The sequence below is a fragment of the Chiloscyllium punctatum genome, chromosome 6, assembly GCF_047496795.1.
Source record: "Chiloscyllium punctatum isolate Juve2018m chromosome 6, sChiPun1.3, whole genome shotgun sequence".
Taxonomy (NCBI): domain Eukaryota; kingdom Metazoa; phylum Chordata; class Chondrichthyes; order Orectolobiformes; family Hemiscylliidae; genus Chiloscyllium; species Chiloscyllium punctatum.
Window position 1 is genome coordinate 81,347,416 of NC_092744.1, and position 14,253 is coordinate 81,361,668.

General features: G+C 46.1%; 1 protein-coding gene across 8 annotated transcripts in view; it reads right to left on the reverse strand.

The window, feature by feature from the left end:
• Positions 1-14,253, reverse strand: part of dzip1l (DAZ interacting zinc finger protein 1-like) — a 197,929-nt gene that overhangs the window by 81,034 nt on the left and 102,642 nt on the right. The window lies entirely within an intron of this gene.

The window sequence follows — 14,253 nt, forward strand, 5'->3', positions numbered from 1 at the left end:
AGGATGAGGGTGGAGTAAAGAGGAGTGAGGGATAGACACCCCAGCAGCTTTTAAAACAACCTGGACTGAGACTCTGAGTGCTAGAAGATGGGCCTTCTAACCAGCCACTTTTCCACTCCCCCATCCCAGTCTCCACTCACAACCTACCTCCAAGATCAGTGGAGACTGGAATCCTGTAGTTAAAAACTGAGTCTGACAGACCCCTTTAAACTGAGGCAAATCTGCCCAGTCCAGGGATATTCCAACTTGAGCTACCGTCCTCAAGGGGAAAGATCCAGCTCAATGTTTTAGAAGGTGACATAAAATACATGATATTTTTACATCTCATGTTACACACCTCACTCACTGGTTTTATTTTCTCATGGAATCTATGTCTCTGACCTGGTGGAATTGAAAATGGTGCAATTACCAAATAAGTTCATATTCTTATTATTTTCTTTGATTAAATATAACTCCAACCAAACAGAAGTACCTCACTTTATTTTTCACAAGAGAACACCCTGACTTGGAACTACAACACCATTCCTTCACTATCTCCCTAACAGCATTGTGGCTGTCCATTCACCACATGGACTGCAGTGGTTCAAAGAGCATCGCCTTCTCAAGGGTACTCAGAGGTAGGCTGTGAACACTGGCCTAACCAAACATCTGATATCAGATTTTTAAACATTGACTAAATACAGCTGTGAACTCACATCCAGTGGGCACTGAAGTAACAAGATCCGATTCCTTCCACATTGGGTTTTTCTAATGAGAAAGCAACGAAGATTTTTGTCACATCAATGAATCCAGTTGCGTCGATCTAAACCATGGCATCACCCAGCTCTCCGTAGCTTACTCTTTTGAACACAGGACTCTCATTCACAAAGCCAAGTCAAGGCATCATGTTAGGTAGCCATGCAGAATGAATGAGCTGAAAATGTGTTGCTGGAAAAGCGCAGCAGGTCAGGCAGCATCCAAGGAACAGGAGAATCGACGTTTCGGGCATGAGCCCTTCTTCGATTCATCGATTCTCCTGCTCCTTGGATGCTGCCTGACCTGCTGCGCTTTTCCAGCAACACATTTTCAGCTCTGATCTCCAGCATCTGCAGTCCTCACTTTCTCCATGCAGAATGAATGGCAGAGCAGGACAGTGGTTACACACTACTAAATGAAGCATGGCGTATAGTTTGAGTTTCACTTTAATTCCTAAACAGTGAATAATAGGGCTCCTATTCATTGACTGTAACAGCTGTGGGGCTTGAAGATAAACCTGTTTACTCAGCAAACCCTCACAGTGTAGACAATTTGTGATATGCTACAGATGTGCGCAAGACTGGCCAAGTTGCATTCATTGTTTGTCCATTGTTTTCTTTGAAAGGATTAAGACTTGAACTGAAGTAATTACGTAGGTGGAAATATAGTCAAGAGAGAGGGCGGGCCAAATAGATTCGCTCCCCTGAAGAACTCTGGGGAAACTGCTGGGGTTCTGCCAATAATTGGCAGATTTCCAGCTGCCAATCCATGACTTACCCAGCTTGGTTTGTATTTCTGTTTCTTAATGGGACTGAACCTCTCGGTTACCATAACCACATGAGCTGACGGCACTCATTACCCCTGTCAATTTGTCTGAATCTGTGCTGTGTTTGGTTCTTTGACTTTGTATTCAATAACACTCGGAGGTTTTCTTTCTTAAAATAAAAATAAAAGTGTCGCATTTAATGGAGGTGACTGAAAAATAAAGCCGAAGTGTTTTTGAGTGTCATTGGAACAGAAAATACTGGAAATGCTCAGCGCATCTGACAGTAGTCCATGTCATTTGGCAGAACAAGACAATGTGACAGATTTTAACCAGGCTTGGGAAGAACGAAAAGGAAGGTCTGTGATAAGGTTGTGAGACGGATAAGGTTTAATGACAAATTTTGTGTTTGATTAGGATTATAAAATCATGAGGATATTGGATAGGGTAAATAGACAAGATCTTTTCCCTGGGTTGGGGGAGTCCAAAACTAGAGGGCACAGGTTTAGGGTGAGGGGGAAAGATATAAAATGGACCTAAGGGGCAACTTTTTCACACAAAGGGTGGTACGTGTATGGAATGAGCTGCCAGAGGAAGTGGTGGAGGCTGGTACAATTACAACATTTAAAAGGTATCTGATGGGTATATGAATAGGAAGGGTTTGGAGGGAAATGGGCTGGGTGCTGGCAATTGGGACCCGATTAACTTAGGATATCTGGTCGGCATGGACGAGTTGGACCAAAGAGTCTGTTTCCATGTTGTACTTCTCTATAACTCTATAACTTAAGCAATTCTTTCAACATTTAAACTGCCCTGTGTTGAAATGGAAAGCTCAGCTGGCCTGGAAGCGGGTCCAGATGAAACTGAGGTCAGCGAATCTTACAGCTTCGCAGTCCACCAGTCACACTCGACATGAAAGCAGCAGAGACCATCATGCAGGAGTGGGGCCTGACCAAACCTGGCAATACTTCACAAGGGAAAAATCGCAGAAATAGCTGGAGAAGCTCAGCAGATCTGCCTGAATCTGGGCAGACAGAAACAGATCTAACGTTTCGAGTCCAGTGGACCCTTTCTTCCGAACAAAAAACAAAACAGCACAGGTACAGGGCCTTTGGCCCACCAAGTCTGCGCCGATACACAACGTTTTACTAAACTAAAGATATTTTGCCTCTACGCAATCTGTATTCCAATATTCCCTGCCTATTCATATATCTGTCAAGATGTCTCTTAAATATTGCTATTGTATCCACCTCTATCACGTCCTCTGGATTCCAGACACTTACCGCCCTCTGTGTAAAAACAATGCCTCTCACATCTTCTTTAAACTTACCCCTTTACCTTAAAGCTAAGTGACATTTCTACCCTGTTAATAAAACCTCCAATGATCCATTCTCTTCACAGATGATGCCAGTTCTGCTGAGTTTCTCTTGCAATTTTTTTTTGTTTCAGATTTATAGCATCCACGCTGTATTTTATTTCTTCACATGGAGTTGACCACCACTGTGTAATCCATCATCTCACAAGACAGAATGCTGATTCAATCATGTCCTTAACTCCACTTTCCTGCCTGTCACCTACATCATTGGACTCTCTTGTTGATCAAACATCTGTCCAACTCAACTTTGAATGCAGTCACTGGCCCAGTCACAGCCCACAGAAATAGAGAATTCCAAAGCTTCATAACCTTTGGAAAAGAAATTCCTCCTGGTCTCCATCTTAAATGAGAGTCCCTTTACTTTGAAACTGCAAAACTTAGTTCTAGATTTCTCCGATGATGATTTATCCTGACCCCTCTCAGCATCTAGACTGCTGGGCCTCTTGCTGAGATATTTGTATCATCGATAGTCACAGGTGAGGTGCCGGGAGACTGGAGGTTGGCTAATGTGGTGCCACTGTTTAAGAAAGGTGGTAAGGACAAGCCAGGGAACTATAGAGCAGTGAGCCTGACGTCAATGATGGGCAAGTTGTTGGAGGGAATCCTGAGGGACAGGATGTACATGTATTTGGAAAGGCAAGGACTGATTAGAGATAGTCAACATGGCTTTGTGTGTGGGAAATCATGTCTCACAAACTTGATTGAGTTTTTTGAGGAAGTAACAAAGAAGATTGATGAGGGCAGAGTAGTAGATGTGATCTAGATGGACTTCAGTAAGGCGTTCGACAAGGTTCCCCATGGGAGACTGATTAGCAATGTTAGATCTCATGGAATACAGGGAGAACTAGCCATTTGGATACAGAACTGGCTCAAAGGTAGAAGATAGAGGGTGGTGTGGAGGGTTGTTTTTCAGACTGGAGGCCTGTGACCAGTGGAGTGCCACAAGGATCAGTGCTGGGCCCTCTACATTTTGTCATTTACATAAATGATTTGGATGTGAGCATAAGTTAGTAAGTTTGCAGATGACACCACAATTGGAGGTGTAGTGGACAGCGAAGAGGGTTACCTCAGATTACAACAAGATCTTGACCAGATGGGCCAATGGGCTGAGAAGTGGCAGATGGAGTTTAATTCAGATAAATGCAAGGTGCTGCATTTTGGGAAAGCAAATCTTAGCAGGACTTATACACTTAATGGTGGGGTCCTAGGGAGTGTTGCTGAACAAAGAGACCTTGGAGTGCAGGTTCATAGCCAAAGAGACCTTGGAGTGCAGGTTCATAGCTCCTTGAAAGTGGAGTCGCAGGTAGATAGGATAGTGAAGAAGGTGTTTGGTATGCTTTCCTTTATTAGTCAGAGTATTGAGTACAGGAGTTGGGAGGTCATGTTGCGACTGTACAGGACATTGGTTAGGCCACTGTTGGAATATTGCGTGCAATTCTGGTCTCCTTCCTATCGGAAAGATGTTGTGAAACTTGAAAGGGTTCAGAAAAGATTTGCAAGGATGTTACCAGGGTTGGAGGATTTGAGCTATAGGGAGAGGCTAAATAGGCTGGGACTGTTTTCCCTGGAGCGCCAGAGGCTGAGGGGTAACATTATAGAGGTTTACAAAATTATGAGGGGCATGTATAGGAAAAATAGGCAAAGTCTTTTCCCTGGGGTTGGGGAGTCCAGAACTAGAGGGCATAGGTTTAGGGTGAGAGGGGAAAGATATAAAAGAGACCTAAAGGGGCAACATTTTCACACAGAGAGTGGTACGTGTATGGAATGAGCTGCCAGAGGAAGTGGTGGAGGCTGGTACAATTGCAACATTTAAGAGGTGTTTGGATGGGTATATGAATAGGAAGAGTTTGGAGGGATATGGGCCGGGTGCTGGCAGGTGGGACTAGATTGGGTTGGGATATCTGGTCGGCATGGACGGGTTGGACCGAAGGGTCTGTTTCCATGCTGTACACCTCTATGACTCTGTGACTCTATGTCAAGCACCCTCAAAATGTCACAGACTTCAATAAGATCAACTCTCATTCTCTAAATTCCAGTAGGGCCAAGTTGCTCGACATTTCCTCATAAAACATCCCTGGAATCAGCTGAATGACACTCCTCTGAACTGCCTCCAATCCCAGTATATGTTTCCTTAAATAAGAAGACACAATGTTGAGTTTTTACAGGACATTGGTGAGGCCTCTTCTGGAGTAGTGTGTGCAGCTTTGGTCGCCCTGTTACAGGAAGGATGTTATTAAATTGGAGAGGGCTCAGAAAAGATTTACTGGGATGTTGCCCTGAATGGAGAGTTTGACTTATAAAAATAGACTGGAAACACTCCGATTTTTTTCACCGGAGCATAAGAGGTTGAAGTGACCTTATAGAGGTTTATAAGATCATGAGGGGCACGGTTAAGGTGAATGACAAGATTCATTTCCCTAGAGTAGGGAAACGTGGGGGCATATTTTTAAGGTGAGAGGAGAAAGATTTAAAAATGACACGAGGGGCAACTTTTTTTACACAATAAGTAGTTTGTATGCCTGAGGAAGTGGTGGATGGAGGTACAGTTACAACGTTGAAAAGATGTTTGGATAAGTACATGAATATGAAATGTTTGGAGGGACATGGGCCAAGTGCAGGCAGGTGGGACTAGTTTAGTTTGGGAACATGGTCAGCATCGACTGGTTGGATTGAAGGGTCTGTTTCCCATGCTATATGACTCTGAAAACTGTGCAGTATTCTGGGCATGGTTTTATCAATATCGTACATAGCTGTAGAAATACATAACTACCTATATACAGTGGCGCCTTGGAATCCGACTTCAATTCGTTCCAGGAGGCTGTTCCGATTGCGAAAAGTTCGGATTCCGAAACTATTTTCCCCATAAGAAATAATGGAAAGTGAAGTAATCCATTTCTGGCCCCAAAAATAACATTTTCAAGACACTTTTAACTGCAAATACACATGGTTAAGGTAAAATAAGATTCACTGAAGATTATTTGCTTCAGATTACTTACAGTGTGGAAACAGGCCCTTCGGCCCAACAAGTCCACACCGACCCGCCGAAGCGCAACTCACCCATGCCCCTACATTTACCTCTTACCTAACACTACGGGCAATTTAGCATGGCCAATTCACCTGACCTGCACATCTTTGGAGTGTGGGAGGAAACCGGAGCACCCGGAGGAAGCCCACACAGGCACGGGGAGAACGTGCAAACTCCACACAGTCAGTCGCCTGAGGCGGGAAATGAACCCGGGTCTCTGGCGCTGTGAGGCAGCAGTGCTAACCACTGTGCCACCGTGCCGCCCACTGCTCTTCTTGGGTGCCATGGTGAATGCACAAGGGTGATAATTTAAAAAAACAGCACAAAACAAGGTGAAAACACGAGGTAAACTAGTGATGGACACATGAAAAATGCTTTCATGACTACTTCCTGAGACGAACTGAACAAACAATGTGCGACCTGAACGGTACGTGGTGTTCGGATTCTGAAAATCTGTTCGGATTTTAGGGCAAATGTTTCTCAAAGTAATAGTTCGGATTCCAATTTGTTTGAACAATAGGGCGTTCAGATTCCGGGGTCAGCACTGTACTTCAATTCCCCCAGTTCCCAAATAAAGGCCAATATCCCATTTGCCTTCAACTCTTCGTTACTAGACTGGAACATCAGCCAAGATAATATTGCCTCAAATTTCTGGAGATAGACTTGAACCCACAAACTTTTAGCATGAGTGAAAGAGTGCTACCATTGAGCCAAGTCCACACAATGAACTCCACAAAACGCTGGCCAGAAATTACAATAATAATTGAAGGGAAGACGATTATGGAAGTGTAAAATGATTTTGTGCCTTGCAATCTGCTGGGTGAAACCTGCGAGCTGCTTATTCCAGTGCTTCACTGATAAGATTATTCCACCTTCACCTTGCACAAACAGCCCTCAGCTGAGTGGGTCAGCTAAATACTTGTGCAGTCTTGGGTGTGTCATAGCGTTTGGTTTGAAGAATGGCGCTACAATGTGCTTCAAGGAAAAGCAGTTGCGTTGACATTTTCTGCACAATAACTGAAGTAAGTTTATTGACAGACATGTCAAAAGTTCAAATACACCAAATGCAAGAACAAGTGCCTGCACCCCTGACCTGGAGGGTTTCAGTGCGACTGAACTACACAGTTAGGAAGGTGCGAGGGTTTTCAAGCTGACCTGTGCTATTCACTCCTCTCATACCTGTACTAGATGTTCAGTCTTGCTATCTGGGTCCTTGATCTTAGTGTCTCTGCAATGGTCACTGGCTCATGTGAGGCTGCAAAAGTATATTGAGCCTGATCTTGCTCGCTACTTGGGTTTCTGTATTTCAGGAACTGCTTGTCCAGGATGATCATGAGAATGCAGGAGCGCAACAGGAATGATAAAGCAGCGGGTAAATGGTATAAGCGTATGCCAACATGCACCCACACACAAGATAAAGGAAAAACACTGAGGGGGCAGAGGATGAAGGACAGCTCCTGCAGGGGGCACAGAACTCAGTCAAAGCCTGGACAATGGTCATTTAATAGACCCATATCCATCCATTGGATCAGGGAGCTGAAGACTCTCTGTGGTTTACCACCCTTTCACTGTTAAACAACAATCCAGAACCAGGTACCCTTCCCTTCGGGATCCTCTCCCTTTCTCCCCACTTGGTGGGGGGAGGTGGGGGGGGGGGGGGGGGGGGGGAGTGCTCTTTCTTTGATGAACCAATTAACAAAATTACAAACAGAACAAAAACCAGGGGCACGAACAATCAATAAATCAAAACAAAACGCAAAGTGGGAGAAAATCTGGAGGACTAAATCAAAATGGTGTTGGTGGAGGAAATGGTGCATTTCCACAGCCCCCTGCGGTGCCAACCTGTTCCAAAATGCCTCAAGAGTAACACTGGGCACCACGTGCTCCCTCTCCAAGGACACCCTGGTATGGATGTAAATGTGAATCAGAGACTGGCGTCCCAGAACTATAATCCACTCCTTGGCCCACTGCCTACTTATTGATAGCTACTTTGAAAAACACACCTCTTTTTTTTAAACATAAAGAAACCTGCCATTTAATGAGCAAACAACACTGCCTGCTGCAGTACGACAATAACTAAAACAAAAATCAACAAGGAGGGAAAGCAAGGGAGTGAGGCAATTAAATCAAAACAAAGTTATAAATTCATAGATTCATGCAGCACAGAAAGAGACCCTTCAGCCCAACTCATCCACACGGATCACATTTCCTAAACTGAACTAGTCCCATTTGCCCGCATTTCGCCCATGTCTGTCTAAATCTTTCCTGTCCACGTACCTGACCAAATGTCTTTTAAATGTTGTAATTGTACCCATCCTCTGGAAGTTTGTTCTGTATATACACCACCCTCTGAGTGAAAAGTTGCCCCTCAAATCCCTTGTAAATCGTTCCCCTCTCACCTCAAACCTACGCCCTCCAGTTTTGGACTCCCCTACCCTGGGGAAAAGATCTCAGCTACTCACCTTAGCTCTGCCTCTCATGATCTTACAATCCTCTATAAGGTCACCCCTCAGCCTCCGACGCGGCAGAGAGAAAGGTCCAGCCTATCCAGCCTCTCCTAAAAAATCAAGTCCTGCAGTCCCAGTAACATTCTTGTCATTTTATTTTTGCATCCTTTCCAGTTTAAAGATACCCTTCCTACAGAAGGGCAACCAGAACTGTATGCAGTACTCCAAATGTCTTATCAATGTCTTGTACAGCCGTAACATGACATCGATGCTCTGAACAATGAAGGCAAGCGTGCTAAACACCTTCTTCACCACCCTGTCTATGTGTGACATGTTGGAGAGGGAGCTAATGCACTCCAGCCCTCACTTCCCTTGAAAAGCTTTATAGTGCTGGTGAAAATCCAACTCTTAAGTACAACCTAAAATTAGTATTATCTGCTCTCAGGTAACTCTAAAGCTGTCTTGGTTTAGACGCACAGAGACCTGCATATCTAGCATTGTTGACCTGTGGTAATCCAGGCCAGAGGAGCACTCTTGGTGGGCACACCATTCACCAACTTATTCACTATCCCGATCACCATCACACATGGCAGCATTGTGTTCATCCACCATATGTACTGCAATAACTCGTCACGGCTCCTTCAGCATCATCTCCTCGACCTGCAGCCACCACCATCCATACACAAAACTCCCCCATGACCCCACACCATCCTGACACTTCCGTTTCTTTCCTTGACCCCTCTGTCTCCATTTCAGGGAATAAACTGTCCAATGCCATCCACTACAAAGCCATCGACTCCTTTCACTACACTCCTCACACCCCCTGCAAGGACTCCATCCCATTCTCCCAGTTCACCTATATTGCATCTGTTCAGATGATGCTAACTTCCAAAACAATGCTGCTGACAGGGTTGGCTTCTTCTATAACTGTGGTTTCCCACCCACTGTGGTTAACAGGGCCTTCAACCCCATCTGACCTATCACCCTTGCCCCTGCCCATCACTCACAAAAACGTGATTGGGTTCCCCTTGTCCTCACTTTGCATCCCACCAGTGTCCGCATTCAAAGGATCATTTTTCGCCATTTCAAACAATTCCAGCAGAACACCACCACCAACAAACACATCTTTCCCTCACTCCCCGGTCTGCATTCCGCAGGGACCATTCTCTCCAGGAAAACCTAGTCCATTCCAGGACCGTCAACACCACTCCCGCTTCCCACAGCACCTTCCCATGTAACTACAGAAGGTGCAATACCTGCCTTTTCCCCTCCTCCCTGGTCACCATCCAAGGTCTTTCTGGGTGTAGCAGCATTTCACCTGCACCTCCTCCAGTCTTGTCTATTGTATTCACTGCACCCAATGTGGGCCTACTCTACACTGGAGGCACCCAACACAGACTGGGTGATTGCTTTGTGGAGGACCTCCAGTCTGTGCACAAGCATGACCTTGACCTTCCTGTAATTGGTCATTTTAACACAGCTTCCTGTCGCATGCCCACAAGCCTGTCCTTGGCATGCAGCAGTGCCCCAGTGAATCACAGCACAAAATGGAGGAAGAACATCTCACCTTCAGACTAGGCACTTTACAACCTTCTGAACTTCGTATTGAGGTCAACACCTTCAAATTGTGAACCCACTCCCATTCCTTTCCTTTCTTTTAGTTTTACTTGTTACATTCTCTGTCACCATGTCCTCTCTCCCCTCATCCCAGTGGGATTGTCTGTTCTTTCCAGTCTGACAGTTAAACACCACTGTTCTGCCATTCTCATATTCCGATCACTTAATCTGAACTATTAACATCGTTTCTCCACCATCCTTCCAGCCCCACCATGCTATTCCCTCCACATTTCACTTCAGCTCTGAAGAAGAGTCATCCCAACTTGAAACGTTAGCTCTCTCTCTCTCTCTCTCTCTCTCCGTGGATGCTGTCTGATCTGCTGTAATCTCCAGCATTTGTTGTTTTCAGTACAGATTCCAGCTTCTGTACTAATTCGCTCCTCCATCCTGACCTATTTGGAAATATGTCACTATTCTTTCATTTCACTGGGTCAAAATCCTGAAACTCCCTCTCTGACCACTCTGTGGGGGATCCCATCATACCAAAGGCTGCTGTGGTTCAACTGCAAATTGGAAGAACAACACCTCATCTTCCGCCTGGGCAACCTACAGCCCGGAGGACTCAACACCGAGTTCTCCAATTTCAAATAGCCTCCCTTCCCATCCCCCTCTTTTCCACTCCTCCTAGCCACCAAGCAGATTCATTCCTCCCATTGACTAACCAGGTCACACTCTCTACCTGTCTTCACCTAGCCCCACTTCACCACCCTGCTCCCGCCCCCCTTTATCTGCAGCTCTCCCCCCTACCAACCCCCCACCTCCCCCCCAGCTCTGAAGAAGGGTTACTCCCAATAGGTTGACTTCTCCATCTCCTGGTGCTGCCTGGCTTGATGTGTTCTTCCAGCCTCCTGCTTGTCTACCTTGGATTCCAGCATCCACAGGTTTTGTTTTTTGTCTCTAGCTGCGGTTCAAGAAGGCAGCTCACCATCAACTCCTCCATGGCAGTTAGGGATGGCCAATTCATGCTGACCCAGTAAGCAGCAACCCTGAGATGTGGGTGAAGGAGGCAAGGCAACAACCTTTAACTGCTCACAGAAGTGAAGCAACCCAAATCCACCTCATTCAAAAAAATACACCACAGGGCCTCACTGAATCTTTAAAGCAGGCTCGCTGATTATCATCGGGAACCAGGAGGTTCCAGCCTCTGAGGAGATATTGAGATTAGATAAAAGGACTGCCTCTTTTGTTTCTGTGCCAAGCAATGCAAACATTTCAGAAAGGGTGTTAAACGGACTAGTGTGTGGTTTCTCTATGCGTCACGCCCAAGCGAATATTAATCACTCTCTGGCCAGGGTGTGTCGGAGCTCTGGACAGACTGATATAGATACCTACTTGTGTATGGCTCAAGTTTATTTACTTGTTTGTTATTGTACAGGTCTGAAGGAAATCAGTCAGAGACCAGGGCAGCACAGGACAGAGTGAGACACAAGTTGAGCTCCGTGTATTAGTTAATTAATTAATGTATTAATGCAATTAACCGGACAGAGAGGAAGCATCTCTATGGTACTATGCCCAGAGAAACAGGACGTTTCCAGTCTGATATGAAGGGATGTGTAGAGTGAATGGGGAAGTGGTAGCTGTGACTTAGCAAGCGCTGAGATTTTGTTATCAATAAACATCCACACTTTGCCTCCTTTTTGCCTGAGAGAAGGTCATTAAAAGCCTTATTCATCGGAATAGTGCACTTTCCAAATATGACTACATGATTCCTGCTGATGTGACCTTCAGTTAACCTTAAGAACTCGGTTCTCAAACGCTGAAAAATGGAACTAGAGCAGCTTGATAGCCAGCACAGGCACAATGGCCGAAGGGCCTTATCTCCGAATCTATGATGAACTGATACTTGAAATTGAGGCTTACCCACAATGAACAGGGAAAGGTCTGCTATCACAGCTGATAAAAGGTACTCGGTCATATCAAACCAGGGAGGTCTCAGGCCTGAGCTAAATTACACGGCCTCAGTTGGGACAGGGACTGAAGTTTGCCCAGGCTGCCAATAACCAGGTGGAGTGGAGGGGGGGGGTGGTGGGTGGAGAGAATATAAAAGGATAATTGGCCACGGGGGTTCCTGACCCTCCCCGGTCACACTCATTTTGAGCGAGGTGAGGACATCAATGATAACATCTTGTCCTCAAACAACAGCCAATGCTTTGAGCTTAGGGTTGCATGTGAAGCATAGGTCAGGTTAATATGGACTAAGTTCAGTATCAGGATTCCCAATGTGAAACAAGCCACACAGTCACCCAACCATATGGGTACCCTGGGCAGAAGGGAGTGAGACAATAAAGGATTCCTTCCCGTGTTTCCCACTGATAGTCCCAAAGCACCTAAGACCAAGGTGTCGATCATCTGGTAGGTCTCCTGATGTTAAGCAGTAGTGCAGGAGGGATGAATATGTCAATAGATGAGCAGAACAGGTTGTCTAGAGAGGGTCAACAAACTCCACACTGCCTACTGCCAGCCATCTCTGTGGACTGTTATAGAGACAGAGACGGGGATAAATAGGTCCATCCATAAATGACCCAGTAACCCATGGAAACGAGACAATGGGTGGGGGTGGGGGGGGTCACAAGAAAGGGATGGGAAGGAGACGGATTATGCGAATAGGAGCTGCAGGCTGGGGCTGTTTGGGAGTATGAATGAATAACACTTCTTTCAAGTTGTCTTTATCGATTGAACAGTTCATGTAGAAGTTTAGCTCAGGAGATGGAATGCACAGGACACGGACATAATGCATGGTCAGTCGGGTCAGCAGTTGGACAGGGACACCAACAACAAGACAGAGTTCTGAGCAGGGGATGGTTAATGAGAACATCCCAACATAAAAAGGAAGACAGTACCGGGACAGTGGAGTTTGAGGCTAAATAGTGTTTTCTCATTTAATTCCCAGGGATACATTTTAACCTGCAGATGATAGTATCATAGGGGCAAAACCAAATTAGCCTTCCATTGTTAACATGCCCAATGTCCCACAGAGTGAGCAATGGAGAATCAGCCAAGCTGGAGAATTGGCCATTGTGTCCACAATGGTCACATATCTAATTGGCCTCATTCCTGATGAAGGGCTTTTGCCCAAAACGTCGATTTCCTGCTCCTCGGATGTTGCCTGACTTGCTGTGCTTTTCCAGCACCAGTCTTATCTTGACTCTGATCTCCAGCGTCCGCAGTCCTCACTTTCACCAGGTATCTAATTTTGTCCAGTGATCTCCCCCTCCACTGCCTGCAAGTTGATGGTCCCCCAGCCCCACACAGCTCGCTTCTATCTCCTTCCCAAAACCCACAAACAGGACTGCCTCGGCAGACCCATTGTTCCTGCCTGCTCCTGTCCCACAGAATTCATCTCTTCCGACCTCAATTCGGGTTTCTTTTTCCTCCGCGTGTCCAGCCCCTTCACACTTACATCCACGGTTCCTCTGATGCTTTACATCAGTTTCAGAATTTCAAGTTTGCAGGCTCCAGCCGCCTCCTCTTTACCATGGTCCTGCAATCCCTGTACACGCCCATCAAGATGGTCTCAGGGCTCTCTGCTTCTTCCTGGAACAAATGCCTGAACCATCCCATCTCCCCGCAGCCTCCTCAGCCTGGCCAAGCTCCTCCTAACTCTGAACACCTTCGCTTTTAACTCCTCTCATTTCCTTCAGGGCAGAGGGGGTGGCCATGGGTACCCTCACAGGCCCCAGTTACGCCTGTCTCTCTGCAGGGTACATGGAACATTTCTTCTTCCAGTCCTATTCTGGACCCCACCCACAACTTTTTCTGCGGTAATTCAACTGTTTCATTAGTGCAGCTTCCGGCCTCATCCAGAATTGGAAATTTCACTTCCAATTTCCACCATGCTATCACCTTCAATTGGTTCATCTCTGACTCCTCCTTTCCCTTCACTGACATCTCTGTTTCCATTTCTGGGGACACGCTGGCCACCAATACCCGTTACAAGCCAACCAACTCTCACAGTTACCTTGATTACACATCATCAAACCCTGCTTCCTGTCAAGATCACATTCCACTCTCCCAGATCCTCCCTCTCCGTCCCATCTATTCTGACGATGCCAACTTTGACGAGGGAGCCTCCGAAATGTCCAGCTTCTTCACCAACCAAGGATTCCCTAGCACTGTTGTTGACAAAGCCCACAGCTGGGTCCAACCCATCTCCTGCACTTGGCCCTCACCCTCCTTCTTCCCTTCTGCAACAGCGATAGGGTCCCCGATGTCCTCAAATACCATCCCACCAGCATCCACATCCAGAGATCATTAGCTGCCATTTCTGTCACCACCAGTGGTATGCCACCAC